The 12,271-nt window shown below is 41.9% G+C and overlaps 1 protein-coding gene across 2 annotated transcripts in view; it reads right to left on the bottom strand.

Moving 5' to 3' along the window:
- The window catches only part of sh3pxd2b (SH3 and PX domains 2B), a 90,874-nt gene that overhangs the window by 73,010 nt on the left and 5,593 nt on the right, over positions 1 to 12,271 (bottom strand). The gene's annotated exons all lie outside the window — the stretch shown is intronic.

The following is a 12,271-nucleotide window of genomic DNA, read 5'->3' as shown; positions in this document are numbered from 1 at the left end:
TAACATTCCAATCAATCAACTCAATCACTGCCAGGTGGGAGAAACCTAGCCTGCAGTGTACAGACATTAGTTAGGTTAATTCTTAAAACAATCATAACTCTTGACAGGAATGAGCTAGAGACTTACTTTTTTCTAAATGCTCAGAAATGTATGCTCAAGCCTGGGGGCCGGATTGAATCATCTCGCGGGCCGGATTCGGCCCGCGGGCCGTATGTTTGACATCCCTGGTGTAGACCTATAAACGGGTGTTACCTCCACCACGTGTTCCCACTGTACCTGCTCTGCACTGGGTTAACAAGTGTTAAGTGTTAAAATGAAGTGTTGTTTTATAACATAATCTCCACAAATCAGCCAGAACATAATTTCATATGGGCTGGAATGTTCACTGCTATTGTTATTTCCAATTCCGTGTCTGTATAGGCTAAATGCTCAATGAATGTTTCTTTGTCTGCAGCCTCGCATGGGTCCCAGTCTACAGTTGACAAACACTGGCGTAGAACACTGGTTAGGGTTAGGGTTCCAGGGACCCCCATGGGTTCTTCAGGGGGTCCCCAACTAAATGATAGATAGTTAGGTAGGAACCAAATGGACACCTGGGAGTCTGTAACTCCCAATAGTGTACAAATGGAACCAAAATAGACCGATTGATTTCACCACCCTAGCATCCATATTCTGGAGGGAACAGCAGCCACATGTTGCGATGCATTGTGACTTGTGAGCGTGTAGATTAGACGGAAAAAAGCAGTCCAAGTACAGAGTTCAGTTCACTAAGTCTAGTTTACCTGGAATTTACAGTGTGGTCCAAGAGATTATATATATTTTTTGTTATATCAAATGGTGGTCCATGGCCTACTAATTCATATCAAACTGAGAAACACTGGAGGGTCCTTGAGGGGGTTACAGGTGGTCCCCAGCTAAATGATGAACTCTTGAGAGCGTAAAATGACCCGAGAGGGTTCATTTGGTTTTATTTTACGCTATCAAGAGTTAAACACCTGCATTACTTAATTTACAAGGGTTCTACACAATTAGAGAATGTAGAAGAATTGTTATTTGGATTATGCTTTGTTTGCAGCAAGGATGGAATTGTGGACAAAATCTTATTCAACAAAATATTCAAAGTTTTGGGTCTGAGGAGGCGAAATCTCATCAAATGGTGGTCTGACTGTGGCTCAAATGCAGAATAAATAATGGACCTTGATATGAAAAGGCTTGAAAACCACTGGTGTAGATAAAGGGAGTAGCTAGCATATCATCAGGCTAACATCAGGGGGAACATGCAGCCTCTGTCGGGCTGTGGCAACATGCCAAGAGGAGACTGGGGTTTATACGTGCGTTTCCTGACTGCCCTGTCTGCCTTCCTCCTGGCTATACTCCCTCTCTCAGCATACAGTAAGGCCTCCAGTCTGCTCCAAACTGCTCATTATTTCAAGGGGGAGAAATAAAGGGCTTCATTCCAGAATCTTGCACATCTATTTTGGTCATGTAAAAGGTACCTGGTGTTTATCGTTAGATAAAAAAAAAGTCTGAAATTAATTAGGAAATTAAAATATGTTATCCTCCGAAATGTTGCTCTTTGCACATCATGGGGAAGCCTAGTTAATGACTTCTAGTGAACAGCTCAGGAATAAATAGAGAACATAGAAGAAAAGCACTAGAAATAAAAGGAGGCTTTCAAGTGGCAAAGAAAAGATCTCCCATTTCAAGTTTGGCATTGTGAAAGTTTGAGAGTTGATGCCTGGAACCACTCCCAATCCCAACAGTTATAAACTAAAGGAAACAAGACTGAAACTGCTTGTAATACTTATGTTTATTACGGCAATCTTTGCTAGCCGTTTCCTGCAGCCCAAAGTCAGTTAAGATACATGGCAGATAGAAATTTAGTTTTTTACCAAAGATAAATGTATTAATTGTGGGTGGGTTACCTCTTGACAATTTCCTAAACAAGGGATTATTTCAAGGGAATCACATTAGTGAGGGTGTTCCAGAATCAAGTCCATCATTCATATCCACAACTACTAAATCTTCTAAAAAACATTTATCACATAGCTCATATTCACAGCATTTACTTATTATCTGGCTGCTGTATCAAAGTATATATATCTTCCTTTCAGTGTTTTTTAAGTGATAGCACATGTAAGAAATTGCTCCCAGACCAGAGTGCACTGATGTAGGCTGTTCACTGCACGGATCCTGCATAGCTTGTTGTGCACCAGCACCAAATGGGCACATCTTTCACTGCAAAGCGCTCGCAACAGGCAGCCAGCCCCCGTGTGCTCACAGCAAGGAACTGTACAGCATATACGCCCCCGTCTTTTATAAAGCTTTGTTACTACATTACTGCACATGGAAAATATGTGACAGCTGTTTGATTCTGGAGGGCAAAGCACAGCAGCAATACACTTGGATTTTACATAACTTTACAGTACTTTACGCCAGTGGTTCTGGCTCCCAAACCTTTTAGCTCAAGACCCAAAAGAGGAATTAGATGTTTGCCCAGGACCCAAGCTAGTGAAAACAGCAGATCTACAGCGTGGTGAGCTTGTAGATCGTCTATTTTCACTACTTCTTAAACATTTGTTTGGCGCCTTGGGAGCGCACGCTGGCCTAGCGGTCCAGGCGCATACTGTACCACATAGGCTCTGATACCTGACAGCGTGTCGCGGGTTCGGGTCCCGTTCCCAACGACCTTTGCTGCGTGTCACTTCCCATCTCCTGGCAGTCTACTGTCCTATCAATAAAAAGGAATAAAAGTCCCAAAACGAATCTTACAAAAAAAAAAAGAAAAACATTTGCGACCCATTTGTGTTTGGGAAACCGTTCTTTACACGTCTGCATTCACAACTAGGGCAACGACAACTGTTATTTCTTTCTTTATTTCTTCTTAGTTAGTGATTATTCTTTTGATTACTTTTTGGGGGGTATTAACTGAATGATTAAGGAGCATGTTCCGTCAGCTCAATCCCATTGTCAGTAAGATGTTCAATAAAGATTCATATATTTGTCTTAATGTCAGATTTAGAGTCACACAACATACTGGAGGAGCTGAGGCTGGGCTGGTGTGCAGAGACACGTGTACAGCATGGAAACAGTGCTTGGTGGCATGGAAACCAAATTAAAAAGCCTAGAACGACCCCAGTGCAAAGTTTCCGCAGGTTCCATCCAGTGTTCATTTTGACGGCAAGGTTTGATGTACCGTTAGTTTTAGTCATATTTTAGTCATCTAAAAATGTTTTAGTGTTAGTCTAGTTTTAGTCGACTAAATATACGATTTTGGTCAACTAAATCTACAGTTGATTTTGTCGACTAAAATGTATTTTGGCAGGCCTTGAAGGCGTCGGAATGGCTAAATTTACAATTGGTTGCATGCTGAACATAGCCGACCTACAAGCTCACAACGCGTTGTGCTGCCACACGTTGTGAGCTTGTAGATCAGCTGTTTTCAGAGCGCAACACCCGAGCGCAACCAAACATAAAATGACATGTCTTTTAGTTCTACTGGATCTCTTCTCCACTAGTCCCTCCCTAACATTTTAGTCTAGTTTGTATTTGCTGACGAAATTGTTTGTTGATCTAGTTTTCCCTAGAATACGGATGCTGGTTTAGTTGTGATGACAAAACACAGACAACGTGTCACGATGATTTATGACATGATTAAAGACGTTAATTGATTTATCGTCTCTTTATTTCCAGTTTGCTGATCAGTTCTGACTGAGAAAGGCTTGCACAACGTTTAGGAATGTTTTCATGACTGCATGCGTACATAATAATGTAGGCTAAACAGCAGTGGTGGAAATTGACTCAAGTACTGTACTTGAGTGCAAATTTGAAACACTTACTCTACTTATTAGTATTTCCATTTTTCAATACTTTTCACTACATTTAATTGACACCTATAGGCCCTATTACAATATTACAATATGATTACAAAACATATAAACCAGTTAAGTCCTTTTTTATTGCGACCGTAGGTCGCATTTACTACCAAAACCTCCACAACCTCCACACCAAAACCTCCACAGGCTGACCAAATGACCACCCCAACGGGGCTGCTCACGGGAAATTCCCGGGGACCACCGACTCCTGGTGCTCCAGAACGGATGCAAAAGTGGTGGCGCCCCCAGTGGAGGACCCCCTACACTGCAGCTCACATAAAATGCCGTAACTCCGGCTAGGAGCGACCGGGACAGCCGGGGCCGGTACCTATTCGTCCGCCTTGGCGGCGCGGAGACCCCACCCCTCATTTCTCACATGGCCCCACCATGAGGCCCATTCTTCTTGCAAAACACATTTTTGGACACTGCTCCTAAAATTTTTGCCCTAAAATAACGCAAATCGGTACACAGTATGTCTACACTGATCCCATCAACATGAATCTCTCCCATATAGCGCCACCTCCAGGCCGATTTTTAAAAACACATTTTTGGACACTGCTCCTACAGATTTTGCCCTAAAATCACGAAAATCACTACACAGTATGTCTACACTCATGTCATCAACATGGATCAGGAAGATTTTGGAAAAACACATTTTTGCCCTATTTGTGGAGATAAGTGACCTACGGTCGCTTATCTCCCGATTAGGGAGTCTTACTGGTATTTAAGGTATTTGAAAATAGATGATCTACAAGATCGCCTATTTATTTATTTATTTTACAAATGTTGAACAAGTTTAGTTCCTTTGCTTTGGTTCTTTAAGTATATTTTCATGCCAATACTTTTGTACTCTTTTACTCTTGTACTTTTACTCAAGCAACATTTTTAATACAGGACAGTATGTTTATGTTGTGGTATTGCTATTTTTACTTAAGCAAAGAAAGTTGACTTATTTCACCACTGGCAGACAGCGGGATGTTGTTCCTGCCCCTTTCCATGCCAGAAGAGGTCTCTTGAGGTTAACACAGTTCTGTTAACTTGTAGCATTGACTCTCAGGACATGTGTAACGCAAGACAAAACAGCATCAATGATTAGAGAGAAGTAAACATCAACGACATCCAAACACAGATCGAGTTCACAACACCGCATCTGATGTGGTGGAGTTAATACTATGGTATTGTTTTTTTTATCACCTTCATCAACAGCTAAACACTTTAATCCAAGGAGGAAGGGGAGGCGTTACCGGGCTAGCTAATATGACAAAACCACTACTTTTAAAAGCCGAAGGAATGCGTGTTAGCGTCAGAGCTATGGTTATCTAATGACACCGTCTTGTGTTGCTTTGTTGTCAAGCACTGCTTGCCCACTGGGTGAGGCAAACCAGACTGTCTAGACCAGGTATTTTCAATTGAAATACGTACCTGGTCTAGAGCAGTGGTTCTCAAACTTTCCAGGCTGCGACCCCCAAAATAATCATATTTTAAGATTCTAAAACTCTAATTCTAAGAGTTGAGGCATTGGGGGGCGCCCGCTGGCCTACTGGTCCAGGCACATACCACTTAGGCATTGCCACATAGGCATGGATGCCTCTCCTCCCATTTCCTGTCAGTCTACTGTCCAATCAATAAAGGCATAAAAGCCCCAAAACAAGAGTTGAGGCAATACATTTTGTATAACACGGTTCTATTGTGAAAATAGCAGATCTACTTGCTCACAACGCCTCACGTTGCGAGGTGTTGTGAGCATGTAGATCGGCTATTTTCACAATTTCTGCCTCTAATATTTGACAATTTTACCAATATTTTATTGGTATTAAAAAGTCCTCAAATTGTCACCTTAGAAATGTGCAGATATCCTCTACACTTAAACTTTATGTTGGTTTGTACTTTGTTTACTGTTGAGTGAGAAAACAATGTTGCACATTAAGCTATTATCAAGTTATCATCTGGGGACCCCCCAAAATAATTTGGCCCACAGGTTGAGAACCACTGGTCTAGAGTTTGGTTTGCCTCACCCAGTTGGAAGGGAAGTGCACACAGCATGAAAAGTAGTTGTGTGAGAAGAAAAATAGAGAGATGGAGGTCGGGTTGCTAACCCCGACTCTAGAATGATGCCATACATACAACAAGCTTTCTAAATGAATCAGCTGCAGCCTGCGGCCAGTGATCCAACAAGAATCCATTGTAGTCTGAACGCTCACCCCGGGCCGACCACCTGGACAGGACATGATGAATACTGTTGTACGACTTCCCGTCCTGAGTGCTATGCATGAAGTTGTTTAGAGACTGACCAATACCAGAGTTTTGGGTCTGCTGATCTCGGATGCCGATCCTGATTTTGGAGACTCCTTAAGACAACAGATTGCAGATGTTGTCTTTACTGATATTTTGTCAAAAAGGTGCCATATCAATTTGAAAGATACATCATGTTTTTTGAACAATAGACAATCTACAAGCTCACAACATTTCACAACGTATTGTGTTGACAGCTTGTAGAGCTCTTTTTTTAAATCGGGACAAATCATAATTTGCAGATACACGTTAAACAAGTTCAATAAATATATAATGGACGATATATCGGCCAGACTGATGTATCTGTCTGGCTCTAGTTTAGGTGTGAGCGGTGACAGAGCGGTTAATTTAATTTAATTCGCAGCCAGTCTTCCATTAATCTCCGTCATAGGGAGAAGCATATTCAAAGATGACATACAGTACAGTGATAAAGTGAGGATATACGTGAGAGAATGAGAGAGAGAGAGGTGTGTGTGTGTCAAACGGATGAGAGGAAAAGGAGACCAGAGAGGGAGTGATGGAGACAAAGGGAAGATACATGTGGTTGGGTGGGAGACAGTGCAAGGCTAGATGATTCAGATATCACTAACAACCTTTTGCTCCAAGGCTCTGGAACAACTTGGCTGAAGAATACACAAACCAGCCTTGAGTGTTCTCTTGACTCCTTTAGTATCTTAGCCGTTTCATTTTATTCTAGTTGGTTAAATCTTTTACTCTGTTAGTACGGCTACTCCTGATTGTTGGTTGCTCCTTTTTTTCCTCTCTGTCTTAAGCCGGTTTTCCATACCACTTTTAGCCCGACACTACACGACACGGCACGACACCGCACCGCATTTTTTATGTAGGTTTTCCACTACAGTACCCCCCCCCCCCCTCCTCTCCTCCTCCCCTCTCCCCCTCCTCCCCTCCGCTCCCGAAAGAAATCGACGCCCCTTTCAACATATGGATACTCTCCTCAGTCTGTAAACACAACGGAGATGCTAACTTGCGCTAATTATTTTTAGAGATGTGGTGGACAATGTTTTAGATGCCACACACTCACACAGGTCTTCATCAAGTCTTTACAACTATAGCGACAACTAACGTCGGGGTGAACATAGTCAAATAATAACTTTATTGGCCAAACTACACAAAGAAGAGTAGAGGCTAGTTGCGCTAGCATACATGCTAAGCTACAGTACAGTACATGTAGGCTACTGTAGATTCTTTTCCCCATTCAACACAGAGATGTGGTGGACAATGTTTTAGATGCCACACACTCACACAGGTCTTCATCAAGTCTTTACAACTATAGCGACGACTAACGTCGGGATGTTCATGGTCAAATAATAACTTTATTGGCCAAACTACACAAAGAAGTAAGCTAATGTAGAGGCTATGCTAGCGCAGCAACAGTACAGTACATGTAGGCTACTGTAGATTCGTTCCCCCATTCAACACACGCAGTTACAAATACAAACAGGAGACATCTCACTGAGATCTATATAAAATAACGGATTGCCGACGCATTTGCCGTTGATAATTGCGACTCGCGACGATATAGCCTATGTGTATGTCCACTGTTTGTGTTGGTTAATGTTCTTGGTGCTTCGTGGTATCTCAACTGCAGGGCTGGGGAACACAATTCTGCCTAATCGTCCTCTTTTAAAAACAGATATATAAAACAAACAGGCTTTGCTTTTATATTTGATTTGCAGCCGTGACTGCATACTAAAATCTGTCTCAAGTTGTTGTGTTGAAAGACACAGCTCAGCCGTGAGACTCCGTCTCTGACCAATCAGTATCAGCAGCGTGTATACGTCACTGATTTGGCCTCACTTGGCATAGGGGTACTAAAACGGCTCCACTCGAGAGTGGAGCCGTTTTGGTACCCCGTTAAGTACCACTTTCACACCACTCTACCCAGTTCCTTGTAGTGGAAAACCTGACACAAGTGGGCGGTGTGGTGTGGAGTGGTGTGGAGTTGGGCCTGTGGAAAACCGGCTTTAAAGGGCCACTTCACCTCTGGGACAACCCAATCTTATTTTATTGTTGCAATCCTGAATTATTTTTTGTGTTCAATATTTTTTTTATAGATATTTTAGTATTTCAGCATGACTAGTGATGCATTTTGCATCACTAGTACATGCTGAAATACTAAAATATCTAAAAAAAAAAAACGATAAAAAAAAAAAGGTCACCTCTGGGATCGGGTTGTCCCAGAGGTGAAGTGGCCCTTTAATCAGTACGGTTGGTATATTGTATTTTAATATATTTTAGTTGTTGTCTTAATGATGCATAGCCTATGAGCTAGTTCACTTGAGAGGTTTCACTGTTTCACGTATGCGCATTACCATGTGGGCACCCTGGCCACAATATCCACTGTGGGCTGCATAACTGAAGAGGCGGAAGTGCTGCGGTTAAGGAACGTTACGTCACGCAGTGCAGGTCTGTTTACATCCGCCAGCGAAACAAACCTTAATAGATTGTAGCTAGGGGTGTAACGATATATTAACAGTATCGAAATATCGTTTTTAACTTAAAAAATCGAAGTATATCGAAATGAAAACAGCTAAAATCGAACCGTATCGCTTTATTTTGTATCGTATCGAATCGGCAGTGCAAAGAATCGATTGTATCGATACTACCTACTTGTGCATTGTATTTAGCATTTTTAAGAAGAAAAATGTAAAAGGAGGGGTTTAATTACTTTTCCTTTCCTTATAGCTACACTGGTCTATCAATAAATGTATGTAATCTCTGGGTTCTTGTCAAGGTGCAGGTTTGTCAATATACATTGTCCATGTATTTGGCAGATAATCACCGTGTTTACTTATTTATATCCATAATAATACATGTTTCCCTTAAAAACTTGCACTATCCACACCTTTCACACAGATTTAATTTCTTTGCTAAATAGTTACTATATCGATTTTAAATAATTAATCGAATTGTATCGTGTCGCCATGAATGAACCAATATCGTCCATGTATCGTATCGTCAACCATGTATCGTGATATGTATCGAATCGATATTAAAATGTATCGTTACACCCCTAATTGTAGCTCTTAACTCCTTCTTAATAGGTGTAACTTTGTCAGAATCCATGTTTTTGTTTGGATATTGTTTATTACGAGTGCAACCGATGGGTCAGGAGAAGTAGAACAGTTTGTTTTCGCCAGCGGGGAATACATCACACTGTGAAAAGACAATAACATCCGGGGGAAATTCACCCGGCGGAAGTAGCACCGTTCTATGCTGTCTCAGCCTCACGTCGTAACCAGGCTTTTCTCTTCGCAGATGAGTAAGCCTGGTTATGCAAGGCTACCATGTGGGTGTATGTAGATCAGCGATGCACAAAACCGAATTCCACCCACTTCTTTGCTTCTGTCAAACTGTGATGGGACAATAAAGCTGATTTGGATGCTGTCATACACTGTCTGCTGTGTTCCTCCTGCTGTTGGTGTCACTGGACAGTTGGTATGTGCCCGATTGCTCCCAATGCAACCCCAGCACCACCAGTGGGCTCCGCCATGGTTGTTATTATATATGTATATCTCCCTGCTCTTAATGGTTAATTGTCTAAATGCACTAAGCATGGAGAAAAGCTTTGCAGAGCCTGAACGCCAAGAACTTGTAAAAGCTGCAAGCTAGAACAAGCTACTCTGACAGTCTGTTGATTTCAAGGGCAAACCGAGTTAGCCGCAGCTTATCATGAATTATTATGTGCTTGTTTGTTTATTAAACTCTTCTAACAATATTTTTAAAACTGCTATAAAACTTAAGATTATTACTGTCCTCACGATTCTGGTAAGCTCTGTGATTATGCTATCAAAAAGGTCATGTCCTTAATATTCCAATCAAGGATCACAAGGGCTCGCCTTGTGATCCAACACGATGAAAAAAACACAATGAGGTCACTAATCTTATAACGTAGCATGAAACATAATGGTGATTGGTGACACCATGTTTATACAACATCCCCCAACAATCTCTCTCCCATTCAGCAATACAACAGCCAGAAGGCAGCCTCATACCTTAATGCCAAACCTAACAAAAGATAACAGCAGATAAGAGATAGCCTGTATTGGCCTGTATTCAGTCAAACTGGGGGCTAATCGTCATCTCCCTCACCGTTGAGAGCCCACCCGCAGCCTAGAAGGAAGCAGCTGAAATGTGCTCCAAAATGCCACTGGGCTGATAGCTTCTCCATGAAGTCACTGGATCTTTTCACCACTATGGCGTCTTTGTTGATCATGACACACTTCCACGTGGTGCAGTTTTAGTAGAGAGAAACAGACTCTCCAACCTTAAAAGAGTAGTCACCCCCAACATTACTTTTTTCTATTGATTACTCACAATTCTTTTTTTTTTTTTTTTTTCTTTTTTTGACACAAAATTGATTGATATAAAATGATTATAGTAAATTTCCCCATCCAGTGTCATGCATTTGGGTACCCATCCAGGGCCATGCATTTGGGTCCCCTTCCGGAATCAATGGGGGCAAATTTACTATAATCATATTTTTTCTTAGGAATGCGACAAATACAAAAAATAAAAGAACACTGAACATAAGTCTCCATGGCATGAGTAATCAATAGAAAAAAGTCATTTTGGAGGTGAACTACTCCTTTAAGTTGGAGAGTCGAGTTGAACTCCTTCTGACGAAGGGGTCTTTCTTGAGCAAGGAGTTCCAGCCTCCATCCATACTCCCCCTTTTATAGGGGGAGTTCTGCAACAGCACGGAACTCAGTGAAATCGACGTCAAAAAATGTAAAAAGGTGAAACATTAAAACAATCCCTTTCACAACATTGTTTCCTTTTAAAGTCTGTTTCTGTGCTGGGTGCGACACAGCGCCACGCAGCTCTGTTTAACGATATGACAAGATTAAATGATAAATGCACAGTAGGGTGCACATTATAGAGCTTTAAAACATTATAATTCTGGTAGTAAGTTGATACCAACATTGGCATAGGAAAAATCTCTGCAATCTGGACATATTAATGCTCTCAGAATATTTTTTTCTAGCAAAGAGGCCCAGACCACTTAGCCTAGTAAACTGACTCCTCCCATCTTCAGTTGAAGGCAGGAAGGGAGACTGGTTTACGAGGCTACAGACCACTTGCCTTGTGGCCCGGGAACCTATGCTAGTGTAGCCTGGTTTGAGTCCCGGTCAGGACCCGGTCAGTTTATTGCATGAATCTCCACATCTTCCTATCCCTGTTTCCTGTCGATCTTCACTACTCTATAAATAAAAGGCAGAAAAGCCCCAGAAATATCTTTCAATATATACATATAGGCTATATTGGGCAAACAAAAAGCCACGATGGCCTACCTGCGTCCTTCTCACATAAAGATTATTGTCAATGGCAACAGATGGAGAATTGCTTTGGCAAGACTTCAATGACAGAGAAGGGTGCTAAGTCTCAAAACTGCAGTAAATCATAAGAGCAATTCAAGGGCTAATCTCTAGCACGCTACTTGGCAGCTTTTCCAGCCTTAAATTAATGTAATGGAATAAGCGTTGGAATGGAGAGTTTGTGTCTCTTGTGTTAACACTGAATTCACAGCCTCGCAAATCCTGGACCCATCAATACTATTCTGTAACCAGCAGCCCGTCTTCCATTACTCTGGCTCAGACTATTCAGTTATCGCGATCAATTAAAAGCAGCAAATTGATCAAAGTGATCCAATTAGAGTGGTCAGTGAGCTGCCACCAAATTGAGTTTACGCTCCCAGAAAGAGGTCGTTCTTGGGGGTAATACGAGCCGAGGCGACTTTTGCCTAGAGAGAGATTGCATTGGGGGTGGGGGGGGGGAACAGGAAGTGGTACTAGGACACTGATGACATTTCCTCCTTGTGCAACGAGTGACCAGTCTGACGTTGAAGCTTGATTCAGATATTTCTGTGGTCATCAGAGAGAGAGAGATCCACATTCATTACTGTTCCCCATTAACTCTGCTGGGGCATGTGCTGGCTCTGCTCTCACACGCTATAATTATCTGTGGGTGGAACACGGAGGAGGGCTTGGTCACAAGCCTTATATGCCTCCAAGTTGACTTCAGATTTTGAGCTGTTACAGTGCTATCTGTCCTGTGTCTTCGCTGATACAATTCGATTCTGC

Source organism: Nannobrachium achirus (genome assembly GCF_963921795.1).
Source record: "Nannobrachium achirus genome assembly, chromosome: 19".
NCBI lineage: Eukaryota > Metazoa > Chordata > Actinopteri > Myctophiformes > Myctophidae > Nannobrachium > Nannobrachium achirus.
The sequence above is the reverse complement of the archived record's forward strand: the minus strand, read 5'-3'. Positions and strand labels throughout refer to the sequence as shown.